General features: G+C 45.6%; 26 non-coding genes across 26 annotated transcripts; all 26 read left to right on the forward strand.

Annotated features, from left to right (window-relative positions):
• The first annotated feature begins 296 nt into the window (after nucleotides 1-296).
• trnaq-cug (transfer RNA glutamine (anticodon CUG)) lies at nucleotides 297-368 on the forward strand. The gene has a single exon. It is a non-coding gene; the product is annotated as a tRNA-Gln (tRNA).
• Nucleotides 369-630: 262 nt separating this feature from the next.
• On the forward strand, nucleotides 631-703 carry trnaf-gaa (transfer RNA phenylalanine (anticodon GAA)). The gene has a single exon. It is a non-coding gene; the product is annotated as a tRNA-Phe (tRNA).
• A 604-nt stretch (nucleotides 704-1307) lies between these two features.
• Nucleotides 1308-1379, forward strand: trnaq-cug (transfer RNA glutamine (anticodon CUG)). The gene has a single exon. It is a non-coding gene; the product is annotated as a tRNA-Gln (tRNA).
• Nucleotides 1380-1641: 262 nt separating this feature from the next.
• Nucleotides 1642-1714, forward strand: trnaf-gaa (transfer RNA phenylalanine (anticodon GAA)). The gene has a single exon. It is a non-coding gene; the product is annotated as a tRNA-Phe (tRNA).
• Nucleotides 1715-2250: 536 nt separating this feature from the next.
• Nucleotides 2251-2322, forward strand: trnaq-cug (transfer RNA glutamine (anticodon CUG)). The gene has a single exon. It is a non-coding gene; the product is annotated as a tRNA-Gln (tRNA).
• A 263-nt stretch (nucleotides 2323-2585) lies between these two features.
• On the forward strand, nucleotides 2586-2658 carry trnaf-gaa (transfer RNA phenylalanine (anticodon GAA)). The gene has a single exon. It is a non-coding gene; the product is annotated as a tRNA-Phe (tRNA).
• Nucleotides 2659-3262: 604 nt separating this feature from the next.
• trnaq-cug (transfer RNA glutamine (anticodon CUG)) lies at nucleotides 3263-3334 on the forward strand. Its single transcript has one exon. It is a non-coding gene; the product is annotated as a tRNA-Gln (tRNA).
• Nucleotides 3335-3596: 262 nt separating this feature from the next.
• On the forward strand, nucleotides 3597-3669 carry trnaf-gaa (transfer RNA phenylalanine (anticodon GAA)). Its single transcript has one exon. It is a non-coding gene; the product is annotated as a tRNA-Phe (tRNA).
• A 604-nt stretch (nucleotides 3670-4273) lies between these two features.
• trnaq-cug (transfer RNA glutamine (anticodon CUG)) lies at nucleotides 4274-4345 on the forward strand. Its single transcript has one exon. It is a non-coding gene; the product is annotated as a tRNA-Gln (tRNA).
• Nucleotides 4346-4607: 262 nt separating this feature from the next.
• trnaf-gaa (transfer RNA phenylalanine (anticodon GAA)) lies at nucleotides 4608-4680 on the forward strand. The gene has a single exon. It is a non-coding gene; the product is annotated as a tRNA-Phe (tRNA).
• Nucleotides 4681-5216: 536 nt separating this feature from the next.
• trnaq-cug (transfer RNA glutamine (anticodon CUG)) lies at nucleotides 5217-5288 on the forward strand. Its single transcript has one exon. It is a non-coding gene; the product is annotated as a tRNA-Gln (tRNA).
• A 263-nt stretch (nucleotides 5289-5551) lies between these two features.
• On the forward strand, nucleotides 5552-5624 carry trnaf-gaa (transfer RNA phenylalanine (anticodon GAA)). Its single transcript has one exon. It is a non-coding gene; the product is annotated as a tRNA-Phe (tRNA).
• Nucleotides 5625-6562: 938 nt separating this feature from the next.
• trnaf-gaa (transfer RNA phenylalanine (anticodon GAA)) lies at nucleotides 6563-6635 on the forward strand. The gene has a single exon. It is a non-coding gene; the product is annotated as a tRNA-Phe (tRNA).
• Nucleotides 6636-7239: 604 nt separating this feature from the next.
• Nucleotides 7240-7311, forward strand: trnaq-cug (transfer RNA glutamine (anticodon CUG)). The gene has a single exon. It is a non-coding gene; the product is annotated as a tRNA-Gln (tRNA).
• A 262-nt stretch (nucleotides 7312-7573) lies between these two features.
• Nucleotides 7574-7646, forward strand: trnaf-gaa (transfer RNA phenylalanine (anticodon GAA)). The gene has a single exon. It is a non-coding gene; the product is annotated as a tRNA-Phe (tRNA).
• A 604-nt stretch (nucleotides 7647-8250) lies between these two features.
• trnaq-cug (transfer RNA glutamine (anticodon CUG)) lies at nucleotides 8251-8322 on the forward strand. Its single transcript has one exon. It is a non-coding gene; the product is annotated as a tRNA-Gln (tRNA).
• A 263-nt stretch (nucleotides 8323-8585) lies between these two features.
• Nucleotides 8586-8658, forward strand: trnaf-gaa (transfer RNA phenylalanine (anticodon GAA)). Its single transcript has one exon. It is a non-coding gene; the product is annotated as a tRNA-Phe (tRNA).
• A 604-nt stretch (nucleotides 8659-9262) lies between these two features.
• trnaq-cug (transfer RNA glutamine (anticodon CUG)) lies at nucleotides 9263-9334 on the forward strand. Its single transcript has one exon. It is a non-coding gene; the product is annotated as a tRNA-Gln (tRNA).
• A 262-nt stretch (nucleotides 9335-9596) lies between these two features.
• On the forward strand, nucleotides 9597-9669 carry trnaf-gaa (transfer RNA phenylalanine (anticodon GAA)). Its single transcript has one exon. It is a non-coding gene; the product is annotated as a tRNA-Phe (tRNA).
• A 1198-nt stretch (nucleotides 9670-10867) lies between these two features.
• Nucleotides 10868-10939, forward strand: trnaq-cug (transfer RNA glutamine (anticodon CUG)). Its single transcript has one exon. It is a non-coding gene; the product is annotated as a tRNA-Gln (tRNA).
• Nucleotides 10940-11201: 262 nt separating this feature from the next.
• On the forward strand, nucleotides 11202-11274 carry trnaf-gaa (transfer RNA phenylalanine (anticodon GAA)). The gene has a single exon. It is a non-coding gene; the product is annotated as a tRNA-Phe (tRNA).
• A 536-nt stretch (nucleotides 11275-11810) lies between these two features.
• On the forward strand, nucleotides 11811-11882 carry trnaq-cug (transfer RNA glutamine (anticodon CUG)). Its single transcript has one exon. It is a non-coding gene; the product is annotated as a tRNA-Gln (tRNA).
• Nucleotides 11883-12145: 263 nt separating this feature from the next.
• Nucleotides 12146-12218, forward strand: trnaf-gaa (transfer RNA phenylalanine (anticodon GAA)). The gene has a single exon. It is a non-coding gene; the product is annotated as a tRNA-Phe (tRNA).
• Nucleotides 12219-12822: 604 nt separating this feature from the next.
• Nucleotides 12823-12894, forward strand: trnaq-cug (transfer RNA glutamine (anticodon CUG)). Its single transcript has one exon. It is a non-coding gene; the product is annotated as a tRNA-Gln (tRNA).
• Nucleotides 12895-13157: 263 nt separating this feature from the next.
• Nucleotides 13158-13230, forward strand: trnaf-gaa (transfer RNA phenylalanine (anticodon GAA)). Its single transcript has one exon. It is a non-coding gene; the product is annotated as a tRNA-Phe (tRNA).
• Nucleotides 13231-13834: 604 nt separating this feature from the next.
• trnaq-cug (transfer RNA glutamine (anticodon CUG)) lies at nucleotides 13835-13906 on the forward strand. Its single transcript has one exon. It is a non-coding gene; the product is annotated as a tRNA-Gln (tRNA).
• The last annotated feature ends 101 nt before the right edge of the window (nucleotides 13907-14007 follow it).

Raw genomic sequence — 14007 nt, forward strand, 5'->3', positions numbered from 1 at the left:
ACTACTCACAGATGGCAGATGGAGATCCTTCTGCAAGAGGAAAAAATGTGGAAACTGGCTGACCTGAAGCAAACACACTTTCTCATGCTACGGAGGCGTGGTTCTACAATAAGCTTTGTCTTCTTCTACTTACACAAGACAACCAAAGCTCCGCCCAGTTTCTTTGTGTGATTTCAAAACAAGAGTTAGCACAGTTTAGTGACCTTTGATTACAAGCTCTTACGCTCTGACCTCTTTGCTGTTTCTCAGTATTTGGAAGTGACATGTGGGTCACAAAAAGGCGCTGCGTGCAGGTTGGTTCCATGGTGTAATGGTTAGCACTCTGGACTCTGAATCCAGCGGTCCGAGTTCAAATCTCGGTGGGACCTGCAAATCTGCATTGAACCATCCATGCCCCTGAGTTCATTCGTTCCCTTCCACGTGGGTGCTTAGGATGAGCTTTCTGAACAACAAGGTTCTGGGGCAGTCCTTTATCAATTGCTTTTATAATTACAATGACTTGGACTATCAGCTAGCGTTTAATAGCTGCTCACTTGATCATCGGCCACTGTATGGCATGATGAAGCCATTGGCAGTTAACCATAACACATGGTTTGGTTCCATTCTTAAAATAGGATTTTGACTGCACCAGCCGAAATAGCTCAGTTGGGAGAGCGTTAGACTGAAGATCTAAAGGTCCCTGGTTCGATCCCGGGTTTCGGCACTGCCAGATGAGTTTTGGTTACAAGCTCTTAGTGCCCGAGCGCCTGGCTCCGTGCAGCTTATCAGTGTATGGACAAACTGTGGTCATCCCAAACACCAACAAATGGTTCCATGGTGTAATGTCTAGCACTCTGGACTTTGTATCCAGTGATCCGAGTTCAGATCTCGGTGGAACCTTTGCTTGGGAGGGAAGGGTTGCAAGAAATGGCTATGTCAAAGTCCCTACATTTGCCTGGTTCTAAAGCAAAGAAACTTGAATAAAAATCATCATCCATTGCTTGCTGGAGTCACTGTGTGGGAAACAAAAGAACTACTCACAGATGGCAGATGGAGATCCTTCTGCAAGAGGAAAAAATGTGGAAACTGGCTGACCTGAAGCAAACACACTTTCTCATGCTACGGAGGCGTGGTTCTACAATAAGCTTTGTCTTCTTCTACTTACACAAGACAACCAAAGCTCCGCCCAGTTTCTTTGTGTGATTTCAAAACAAGAGTTAGCACAGTTTAGTGACCTTTGATTACAAGCTCTTACGCTCTGACCTCTTTGCTGTTTCTCAGTATTTGGAAGTGACATGTGGGTCACAAAAAGGCGCTGCGTGCAGGTTGGTTCCATGGTGTAATGGTTAGCACTCTGGACTCTGAATCCAGCGATCCGAGTTCAAATCTCGGTGGGACCTGCAAATCTGCATTGAACCATCCAAGCCCCTGAGTTCATTCGTGCCCTTCCACGTGGGTGCTTAGGATGAGCTTTCTGAACAACAAGGTTCTGGGGCAGTTCTTTATCAATTGCTTTTATAATTACAATGACTTGGACTATTAGCTAGCGTTTAATAGCTGCTCACTTGATCATCGGCCACTGTATGGCATGATGAAGCCATTGGCAGTTAACCATAACACATGGTTTGGTTCCATTCTTAAAATAGGATTTTGACTGCACCAGCCGAAATAGCTCAGTTGGGAGAGCGTTAGACTGAAGATCTAAAGGTCCCTGGTTCGATCCCGGGTTTCGGCACTGCCAGATGAGTTTTGGTTACAAGCTCTTAGTGCCCGAGCGCCTGGCTCCGTGCAGCTTATCAGTGTATGGACAAACTGTGGTCATCCCAAACACCAACAAATGGTTCCATGGTGTAATGTCTAGCACTCTGGACTTTGTATCCAGTGATCCGAGTTCAGATCTCGGTGGAACCTTTGCTTGGGAGGGAAGGGTTGCAAGAAATGGCTATGTCAAAGTCCCTACATTTGCCTGGTTCTAAAGCAAAGAAACTTGAATAAAAATCATCATCAATTGATTGCTGGAGTCACTGTGTGGGAAACAAAAGAACTACTCACAGATGGCAGATGGAGATCCTTCTGCAAGAGGAAAAAATGTGGAAACTGGCTGACCTGAAGCAAACGCACTTTCTCATGCTACGGAGGCGTGGTTCTACAATAAGCTTTGTCTTCTTCTACTTACACAAGACAACCAAAGCTCCGCCCAGTTTCTATGTGGGCGGAGTCTCAGTATTTGGAAGTGACATGTGGGTCACAAAAAGGCGCTGCGTGCAGGTTGGTTCCATGGTGTAATGGTTAGCACTCTGGACTCTGAATCCAGCGATCCGAGTTCAAATCTCGGTGGGACCTGCAAATCTGCATTGAACCATCCAAGCCCCTGAGTTCATTCGTGCCCTTCCACGTGGGTGCTTAGGATGAGCTTTCTGAACAACAAGGTTCTGAGGCAGTTCTTTATCAATTGCTTTTATAATTACAATGACTTGGACTATTAGCTAGCGTTTTATAGCTGCTCACTTGATCATCGGCCACTGTATGGCATGATGAAGTAAATGGGCAGTTAACCATAACACATGGTTTGGTTCCATTCTTAAAATAGGAATTTGACTGCACCAGCCGAAATAGCTCAGTTGGGAGAGCGTTAGACTGAAGATCTAAAGGTCCCTGGTTCGATCCCGGGTTTCGGCACTGCCAGATGAGTTTTGGTTACAAGCTCTTAGTGCCCGAGCGCCTGGCTCCGTGCAGCTTATCAGTGTATGGACAAACTGTGGTCATCCCAAACACCAACAAATGGTTCCATGGTGTAATGTCTAGCACTCTGGACTTTGTATCCAGTGATCCGAGTTCAGATCTCGGTGGAACCTTTGCTTGGGAGGGAAGGGTTGCAAGAAATGGCTATGTCAAAGTCCCTACATTTGCCTGGTTCTAAAGCAAAGAAACTTGAATAAAAATCATCATCCATTGCTTGCTGGAGTCACTGTGTGGGAAACAAAAGAACTACTCACAGATGGCAGATGGAGATCCTTCTGCAAGAGGAAAAAATGTGGAAACTGGCTGACCTGAAGCAAACACACTTTCTCATGCTACGGAGGCGTGGTTCTACAATAAGCTTTGTCTTCTTCTACTTACACAAGACAACCAAAGCTCCGCCCAGTTTCTTTGTGTGATTTCAAAACAAGAGTTAGCACAGTTTAGTGACCTTTGATTACAAGCTCTTACGCTCTGACCTCTTTGCTGTTTCTCAGTATTTGGAAGTGACATGTGGGTCACAAAAAGGCGCTGCGTGCAGGTTGGTTCCATGGTGTAATGGTTAGCACTCTGGACTCTGAATCCAGCGGTCCGAGTTCAAATCTCGGTGGGACCTGCAAATCTGCATTGAACCATCCATGCCCCTGAGTTCATTCGTTCCCTTCCACGTGGGTGCTTAGGATGAGCTTTCTGAACAACAAGGTTCTGGGGCAGTCCTTTATCAATTGCTTTTATAATTACAATGACTTGGACTATCAGCTAGCGTTTAATAGCTGCTCACTTGATCATCGGCCACTGTATGGCATGATGAAGCCATTGGCAGTTAACCATAACACATGGTTTGGTTCCATTCTTAAAATAGGATTTTGACTGCACCAGCCGAAATAGCTCAGTTGGGAGAGCGTTAGACTGAAGATCTAAAGGTCCCTGGTTCGATCCCGGGTTTCGGCACTGCCAGATGAGTTTTGGTTACAAGCTCTTAGTGCCCGAGCGCCTGGCTCCGTGCAGCTTATCAGTGTATGGACAAACTGTGGTCATCCCAAACACCAACAAATGGTTCCATGGTGTAATGTCTAGCACTCTGGACTTTGTATCCAGTGATCCGAGTTCAGATCTCGGTGGAACCTTTGCTTGGGAGGGAAGGGTTGCAAGAAATGGCTATGTCAAAGTCCCTACATTTGCCTGGTTCTAAAGCAAAGAAACTTGAATAAAAATCATCATCCATTGCTTGCTGGAGTCACTGTGTGGGAAACAAAAGAACTACTCACAGATGGCAGATGGAGATCCTTCTGCAAGAGGAAAAAATGTGGAAACTGGCTGACCTGAAGCAAACACACTTTCTCATGCTACGGAGGCGTGGTTCTACAATAAGCTTTGTCTTCTTCTACTTACACAAGACAACAAAAGCTCCGCCCAGTTTCTTTGTGTGATTTCAAAACAAGAGTTAGCACAGTTTAGTGACCTTTGATTACAAGCTCTTACGCTCTGACCTCTTTGCTGTTTCTCAGTATTTGGAAGTGACATGTGGGTCACAAAAAGGCGCTGCGTGCAGGTTGGTTCCATGGTGTAATGGTTAGCACTCTGGACTCTGAATCCAGCGATCCGAGTTCAAATCTCGGTGGGACCTGCAAATCTGCATTGAACCATCCAAGCCCCTGAGTTCATTCGTGCCCTTCCACGTGGGTGCTTAGGATGAGCTTTCTGAACAACAAGGTTCTGGGGCAGTTCTTTATCAATTGCTTTTATAATTACAATGACTTGGACTATTAGCTAGCGTTTAATAGCTGCTCACTTGATCATCGGCCACTGTATGGCATGATGAAGCCATTGGCAGTTAACCATAACACATGGTTTGGTTCCATTCTTAAAATAGGATTTTGACTGCACCAGCCGAAATAGCTCAGTTGGGAGAGCGTTAGACTGAAGATCTAAAGGTCCCTGGTTCGATCCCGGGTTTCGGCACTGCCAGATGAGTTTTGGTTACAAGCTCTTAGTGCCCGAGCGCCTGGCTCCGTGCAGCTTATCAGTGTATGGACAAACTGTGGTCATCCCAAACACCAACAAATGGTTCCATGGTGTAATGTCTAGCACTCTGGACTTTGTATCCAGTGATCCGAGTTCAGATCTCGGTGGAACCTTTGCTTGGGAGGGAAGGGTTGCAAGAAATGGCTATGTCAAAGTCCCTACATTTGCCTGGTTCTAAAGCAAAGAAACTTGAATAAAAATCATCATCAATTGATTGCTGGAGTCACTGTGTGGGAAACAAAAGAACTACTCACAGATGGCAGATGGAGATCCTTCTGCAAGAGGAAAAAATGTGGAAACTGGCTGACCTGAAGCAAACGCACTTTCTCATGCTACGGAGGCGTGGTTCTACAATAAGCTTTGTCTTCTTCTACTTACACAAGACAACCAAAGCTCCGCCCAGTTTCTTTGTGGGCGGAGTCTCAGTATTTGGAAGTGACATGTGGGTCACAAAAAGGCGCTGCGTGCAGGTTGGTTCCATGGTGTAATGGTTAGCACTCTGGACTCTGAATCCAGCGATCCGAGTTCAAATCTCGGTGGGACCTGCAAATCTGCATTGAACCATCCAAGCCCCTGAGTTCATTCGTGCCCTTCCACGTGGGTGCTTAGGATGAGCTTTCTGAACAACAAGGTTCTGGGGCAGTTCTTTATCAATTGCTTTTATAATTACAATGACTTGGACTATTAGCTAGCGTTTAATAGCTGCTCACTTGATCATCGGCCACTGTATGGCATGATGAAGTAAATGGGCAGTTAACCATAACACATGGTTTGGTTCCATTCTTAAAATAGGAATTTGACTGCACCAGCCGAAATAGCTCAGTTGGGAGAGCGTTAGACTGAAGATCTAAAGGTCCCTGGTTCGATCCCGGGTTTCGGCACTGCCAGATGAGTTTTGGTTACAAGCTCTTAGTGCCCGAGCGCCTGGCTCCGTGCAGCTTATCAGTGTATGGACAAACTGTGGTCATCCCAAACACCAACAAATGGTTCCATGGTGTAATGTCTAGCACTCTGGACTTTGTATCCAGTGATCCGAGTTCAGATCTCGGTGGAACCTTTGCTTGGGAGGGAAGGGTTGCAAGAAATGGCTATGTCAAAGTCCCTACATTTGCCTGGTTCTAAAGCAAAGAAACTTGAATAAAAATCATCATCCATTGCTTGCTGGAGTCACTGTGTGGGAAACAAAAGAACTACTCACAGATGGCAGATGGAGATCCTTCTGCAAGAGGAAAAAATGTGGAAACTGGCTGACCTGAAGCAAACACACTTTCTCATGCTACGGAGGCGTGGTTCTACAATAAGCTTTGTCTTCTTCTACTTACACAAGACAACCAAAGCTCCGCCCAGTTTCTTTGTGTGATTTCAAAACAAGAGTTAGCACAGTTTAGTGACCTTTGATTACAAGCCCTTACGCTCTGACCTCTTTGCTGTTTCTCAGTATTTGGAAGTGACATGTGGGTCACAAAAAGGCGCTGCGTGCAGGTTGGTTCCATGGTGTAATGGTTAGCACTCTGGACTCTGTATCCAGTGATCCGAGTTCAGATCTCGGTGGAACCTGCAAATCTGCATTGAACCATCCAAGCCCCTGAGTTCATTCGTTCCCTTCCACGTGGGTGCTTAGGATGAGCTTTCTGAACAACAAGGTTCTGGGGCAGTTCTTTATCAATTGCTTTTATAATTACAATGACTTGGACTATTAGCTAGCGTTTAATAGCTGCTCACTTGATCATCGGCCACTGTATGGCATGATGAAGCCATTGGCAGTTAACCATAACACATGGTTTGGTTCCATTCTTAAAATAGGATTTTGACTGCACCAGCCGAAATAGCTCAGTTGGGAGAGCGTTAGACTGAAGATCTAAAGGTCCCTGGTTCGATCCCGGGTTTCGGCACTGCCAGATGAGTTTTGGTTACAAGCTCTTAGTGCCCGAGCGCCTGGCTCCGTGCAGCTTATCAGTGTATGGACAAACTGTGGTCATCCCAAACACCAACAAATGGTTCCATGGTGTAATGTCTAGCACTCTGGACTTTGTATCCAGTGATCCGAGTTCAGATCTCGGTGGAACCTTTGCTTGGGAGGGAAGGGTTGCAAGAAATGGCTATGTCAAAGTCCCTACATTTGCCTAGTTCTAAAGCAAAGAAACTTGAATAAAAATCATCATCCATTGCTTGCTGGAGTCACTGTGTGGGAAACAAAAGAACTACTCACAGATGGCAGATGGAGATCCTTCTGCAAGAGGAAAAAATGTGGAAACTGGCTGACCTGAAGCAAACACACTTTCTCATGCTACGGAGGCGTGGTTCTACAATAAGCTTTGTCTTCTTCTACTTACACAAGACAACCAAAGCTCCGCCCAGTTTCTTTGTGTGATTTCAAAACAAGAGTTAGCACAGTTTAGTGACCTTTGATTACAAGCTCTTACGCTCTGACCTCTTTGCTGTTTCTCAGTATTTGGAAGTGACATGTGGGTCACAAAAAGGCGCTACGTGCAGGTTGGTTCCATGGTGTAATGGTTAGCACTCTGGACTCTGAATCCAGCGATCCGAGTTCAAATCTCGGTGGGACCTGCAAATCTGCATTGAACCATCCAAGCCCCTGAGTTCATTCGTGCCCTTCCACGTGGGTGCTTAGGATGAGCTTTCTGAACAACAAGGTTCTGGGGCAGTTCTTTATCAATTGCTTTTATAATTACAATGACTTGGACTATCAGCTAGCGTTTAATAGCTGCTCACTTGATCATCGGCCACTGTATGGCATGATGAAGCCATTGGCAGTTAACCATAACACATGGTTTGGTTCCATTCTTAAAATAGGAATTTGACTGCACCAGCCGAAATAGCTCAGTTGGGAGAGCGTTAGACTGAAGATCTAAAGGTCCCTGGTTCGATCCCGGGTTTCGGCACTGCCAGATGAGTTTTGGTTACAAGCTCTTAGTGCCCGAGCGCCTGGCTCCGTGCAGCTTATCAGTGTATGGACAAACTGTGGTCATCCCAAACACCAACAAATGGTTCCATGGTGTAATGTCTAGCACTCTGGACTTTGTATCCAGTGATCCGAGTTCAGATCTCGGTGGAACCTTTGCTTGGGAGGGAAGGGTTGCAAGAAATGGCTATGTCAAAGTCCCTACATTTGACTGGTTCTAAAGCAAAGAAACTTGAATAAAAATCATCATCCATTGCTTGCTGGAGTCACTGTGTGGGAAACAAAAGAACTACTCACAGATGGCAGATGGAGATCCTTCTGCAAGAGGAAAAAATGTGGAAACTGGCTGACCTGAAGCAAACGCACTTTCTCATGCTACAGAGGCGTGGTTCTACAATAAGCTTTGTCTTCTTCTACTTACACAAGACAACAAAAGCTCCGCCCAGTTTCTTTGTGTGATTTCAAAACAAGAGTTAGCACAGTTTAGTGACCTTTGATTACAAGCTCTTACGCTCTGACCTCTTTGCTGTTTCTCAGTATTTGGAAGTGACATGTGGGTCACAAAAAGGCGCTGCGTGCAGGTTGGTTCCATGGTGTAATGGTTAGCACTCTGGACTCTGAATCCAGTGATCCGAGTTCAGATCTCGGTGGAACCTGCAAATCTGCATTGAACCATCCAAGCCCCTGAGTTCATTCGTGCCCTTCCACGTGGGTGCTTAGGATGAGCTTTCTGAACAACAAGGTTCTGGGGCAGTTCTTTATCAATTGCTTTTATAATTACAATGACTTGGACTATTAGCTAGCGTTTTATAGCTGCTCACTTGATCATCGGCCACTGTATGGCATGATGAAGTAAATGGGCAGTTAACCATAACACATGGTTTGGTTCCATTCTTAAAATAGGAATTTGACTGCACCAGCCGAAATAGCTCAGTTGGGAGAGCGTTAGACTGAAGATCTAAAGGTCCCTGGTTCGATCCCGGGTTTCGGCACTGCCAGATGAGTTTTGGTTACAAGCTCTTAGTGCCCGAGCGCCTGGCTCCGTGCAGCTTATCAGTGTATGGACAAACTGTGGTCATCCCAAACACCAACAAATGGTTCCATGGTGTAATGTCTAGCACTCTGGACTTTGTATCCAGTGATCCGAGTTCAGATCTCGGTGGAACCTTTGCTTGGGAGGGAAGGGTTGCAAGAAATGGCTATGTCAAAGTCCCTACATTTGCCTAGTTCTAAAGCAAAGAAACTTGAATAAAAATCATCATCCATTGCTTGCTGGAGTCACTGTGTGGGAAACAAAAGAACTACTCACAGATGGCAGATGGAGATCCTTCTGCAAGAGGAAAAAATGTGGAAACTGGCTGACCTGAAGCAAACACACTTTCTCATGCTACGGAGGCGTGGTTCTACAATAAGCTTTGTCTTCTTCTACTTACACAAGACAACCAAAGCTCCGCCCAGTTTCTTTGTGTGATTTCAAAACAAGAGTTAGCACAGTTTAGTGACCTTTGATTACAAGCTCTTACGCTCTGACCTCTTTGCTGTTTCTCAGTATTTGGAAGTGACATGTGGGTCACAAAAAGGCGCTACGTGCAGGTTGGTTCCATGGTGTAATGGTTAGCACTCTGGACTCTGAATCCAGCGATCCGAGTTCAAATCTCGGTGGGACCTGCAAATCTGCACTGAACCATCCAAGCCCCTGAGTTCATTCGTTCCCTTCCACGTGGGTGCTTAGGATGAGCTTTCTGAACAACAAGGTTCTGGGGCAGTTCTTTATCAATTGCTTTTATAATTACAATGACTTGGACTATCAGCTAGCGTTTAATAGCTGCTCACTTGATCATCGGCCACTGTATGGCATGATGAAGCCATTGGCAGTTAACCATAACACATGGTTTGGTTCCATTCTTAAAATAGGAATTTGACTGCACCAGCCGAAATAGCTCAGTTGGGAGAGCGTTAGACTGAAGATCTAAAGGTCCCTGGTTCGATCCCGGGTTTCGGCACTGCCAGATGAGTTTTGGTTACAAGCTCTTAGTGCCCGAGCGCCTGGCTCCGTGCAGCTTATCAGTGTATGGACAAACTGTGGTCATCCCAAACACCAACAAATGGTTCCATGGTGTAATGTCTAGCACTCTGGACTTTGTATCCAGTGATCCGAGTTCAGATCTCGGTGGAACCTTTGCTTGGGAGGGAAGGGTTGCAAGAAATGGCTATGTCAAAGTCCCTACATTTGCCTGGTTCTAAAGCAAAGAAACTTGAATAAAAATCATCATCAATTGATTGCTGGAGTCACTGTGTGGGAAACAAAAGAACTACTCACAGATGGCAGATGGAGATCCTTCTGCAAGAGGAAAAAATGTGGAAACTGGCTGACCTGAAGCAAACGCACTTTCTCATGCTACAGAGGCGTGGTTCTACAATAAGCTTTGTCTTCTTCTACTTACACAAGACAACAAAAGCTCCGCCCAGTTTCTTTGTGTGATTTCAAAACAAGAGTTAGCACAGTTTAGTGACCTTTGATTACAAGCTCTTACGCTCTGACCTCTTTGCTGTTTCTCAGTATTTGGAAGTGACATGTGGGTCACAAAAAGGCGCTGCATGCAGGTTGGTTCCATGGTGTAATGGTTATTGCCCGAGCGCCTGGCTCCGTGCAGCTTATCAGTGTATGGACAAACTGTGGTCATCCCAAACACCAACAAATGGTTCCATGGTGTAATGTCTAGCACTCTGGACTTTGTATCCAGTGATCCGAGTTCAGATCTCGGTGGAACCTTTGCTTGGGAGGGAAGGGTTGCAAGAAATGGCTATGTCAAAGTCCCTACATTTGCCTGGTTCTAAAGCAAAGAAACTTGAATAAAAATCATCATCCATTGCTTGCTGGAGTCACTGTGTGGGAAACAAAAGAACTACTCACAGATGGCAGATGGAGATCCTTCTGCAAGAGGAAAAAATGTGGAAACTGGCTGACCTGAAGCAAACACACTTTCTCATGCTACGGAGGCGTGGTTCTACAATAAGCTTTGTCTTCTTCTACTTACACAAGACAACCAAAGCTCCGCCCAGTTTCTTTGTGTGATTTCAAAACAAGAGTTAGCACAGTTTAGTGACCTTTGATTACAAGCTCTTACGCTCTGACCTCTTTGCTGTTTCTCAGTATTTGGAAGTGACATGTGGGTCACAAAAAGGCGCTGCGTGCAGGTTGGTTCCATGGTGTAATGGTTAGCACTCTGGACTCTGAATCCAGCGATCCGAGTTCAAATCTCGGTGGGACCTGCAAATCTGCATTGAACCATCCATGCCCCTGAGTTCATTCGTTCCCTTCCACGTGGGTGCTTAGGATGAGCTTTCTGAACAACAAGGTTCTGGGGCAGTTCTTTATCAATTGCTTTTATAATTACAATGACTTGGACTATCAGCTAGCGTTTAATAGCTGCTCACTTGATCATCGGCCACTGTATGGCATGATGAAGCCATTGGCAGTTAACCATAACACATGGTTTGGTTCCATTCTTAAAATAGGATTTTGACTGCACCAGCCGAAATAGCTCAGTTGGGAGAGCGTTAGACTGAAGATCTAAAGGTCCCTGGTTCGATCCCGGGTTTCGGCACTGCCAGATGAGTTTTGGTTACAAGCTCTTAGTGCCCGAGCGCCTGGCTCCGTGCAGCTTATCAGTGTATGGACAAACTGTGGTCATCCCAAACACCAACAAATGGTTCCATGGTGTAATGTCTAGCACTCTGGACTTTGTATCCAGTGATCCGAGTTCAGATCTCGGTCGAACCTTTGCTTGGGAGGGAAGGGTTGCAAGAAATGGCTATGTCAAAGTCCCTACATTTGCCTGGTTCTAAAGCAAAGAAACTTGAATAAAAATCATCATCAATTGATTGCTGGAGTCACTGTGTGGGAAACAAAAGAACTACTCACAGATGGCAGATGGAGATCCTTCTGCAAGAGGAAAAAATGTGGAAACTGGCTGACCTGAAGCAAACGCACTTTCTCATGCTACGGAGGCGTGGTTCTACAATAAGCTTTGTCTTTTTCTACTTACACAAGACAACAAAAGCTCCGCCCAGTTTCTTTGTGGGCGGAGTCTCAGTATTTGGAAGTGACATGTGGGTCACAAAAAGGCGCTGCGTGCAGGTTGGTTCCATGGTGTAATGGTTAGCACTCTGGACTCTGAATCCAGCGATCCGAGTTCAAATCTCGGTGGGACCTGCAAATCTGCATTGAACCATCCAAGCCCCTGAGTTCATTCGTGCCCTTCCACGTGGGTGCTTAGGATGAGCTTTCTGAACAACAAGGTTCTGAGGCAGTTCTTTATCAATTGCTTTTATAATTACAATGACTTGGACTATTAGCTAGCGTTTTATAGCTGCTCACTTGATCATCGGCCACTGTATGGCATGATGAAGTAAATGGGCAGTTAACCATAACACATGGTTTGGTTCCATTCTTAAAATAGGAATTTGACTGCACCAGCCGAAATAGCTCAGTTGGGAGAGCGTTAGACTGAAGATCTAAAGGTCCCTGGTTCGATCCCGGGTTTCGGCACTGCCAGATGAGTTTTGGTTACAAGCTCTTAGTGCCCGAGCGCCTGGCTCCGTGCAGCTTATCAGTGTATGGACAAACTATGGTCATCCCAAACACCAACAAATGGTTCCATGGTGTAATGTCTAGCACTCTGGACTTTGTATCCAGTGATCCGAGTTCAGATCTCGGTGGAACCTTTGCTTGGGAGGGAAGGGTTGCAAGAAATGGCTATGTCAAAGTCCCTACATTTGCCTGGTTCTAAAGCAAAGAAACTTGAATAAAAATCATCATCAATTGCTTGCTGGAGTCACTGTGTGGGAAACAAAAGAACTACTCACAGATGGCAGATGGAGATCCTTCTGCAAGAGGAAAAAATGTGGAAACTGGCTGACCTGAAGCAAACGCACTTTCTCATGCTACGGAGGCGTGGTTCTACAATAAGCTTTGTCTTTTTCTACTTACACAAGACAACAAAAGCTCTGCCCAGTTTCTTTGTGTGATTTCAAAACAAGAGTTAGCACAGTTTAGTGACCTTTGATTACAAGCTCTTACGCTCTGACCTCTTTGCTGTTTCTCAGTATTTGGAAGTGACATGTGGGTCACAAAAAGGCGCTGCGTGCAGGTTGGTTCCATGGTGTAATGGTTAGCACTCTGGACTCTGAATCCAGTGATCCGAGTTCAGATCTCGGTGGAACCTGCAAATCTGCATTGAACCATCCAAGCCCCTGAGTTCATTCGTGCCCTTCCACGTGGGTGCTTAGGATGAGCTTTCTGAACAACAAGGTTCTGGGGCAGTTCTTTATCAATTGCTTTTATAATTACAATGACTTGGACTATTAGCTAGCGTTTAATAGCTGCTCACTTGATCATCGGCCACTGTATGGCATGATGAAGTAAATGGGCAGTTAACCATAACACATGGTTTGGTTCCATTCTTAAAATAGGAATTTGACTGCACCAGCCGAAATAGCTCAGTTGGGAGAGCGTTAGACTGAAGATCTAAAGGTCCCTGGTTCGATCCCGGGTTTCGGCACTGCCAGATGAGTTTTGGTTACAAGCTCTTAGTGCCCGAGCGCCTGGCTCCGTGCAGCTTATCAGTGTATGGACAAACTGTGGTCATCCCAAACACCAACAAATGGTTCCATGGTGTAATGTCTAGCACTCTGGACTTTGTATCCAGTGATCCGAGTTCAGATCTCGGTGGAACCTTTGCTTGGGAGGGAAGGGTTGCAAGAAATGGCTATGTCAAAGTCCCTACATTTGCCTAGTTCTAAAGCAAAGAAACTTGAATAAAAATCATCATCCATTGCTTGCTGGAGTCACTGTGTGGGAAACAAAAGAACTACTCACAGATGGCAGATGGAGATCCTTCTGCAAGAGGAAAAAATGTGGAAACTGGCTGACCTGAAGCAAACACACTTTCTCATGCTACGGAGGCGTGGTTCTACAATAAGCTTTGTCTTCTTCTACTTACACAAGACAACCAAAGCTCCGCCCAGTTTCTTTGTGTGATTTCAAAACAAGAGTTAGCACAGTTTAGTGACCTTTGATTACAAGCTCTTACGCTCTGACCTCTTTGCTGTTTCTCAGTATTTGGAAGTGACATGTGGGTCACAAAAAGGCGCTACGTGCAGGTTGGTTCCATGGTGTAATGGTTAGCACTCTGGACTCTGAATCCAGCGATCCGAGTTCAAATCTCGGTGGGACCTGCAAATCTGCACTGAACCATCCAAGCCCCTGAGTTCATTCGTTCCCTTCCACGTGGGTGCTTAGGATGAGCTTTCTGAACAACAAGGTTCTGGGGCAGTTC

Source organism: Clarias gariepinus, chromosome 15, assembly GCF_024256425.1.
Source record: "Clarias gariepinus isolate MV-2021 ecotype Netherlands chromosome 15, CGAR_prim_01v2, whole genome shotgun sequence".
Taxonomy (NCBI): domain Eukaryota; kingdom Metazoa; phylum Chordata; class Actinopteri; order Siluriformes; family Clariidae; genus Clarias; species Clarias gariepinus.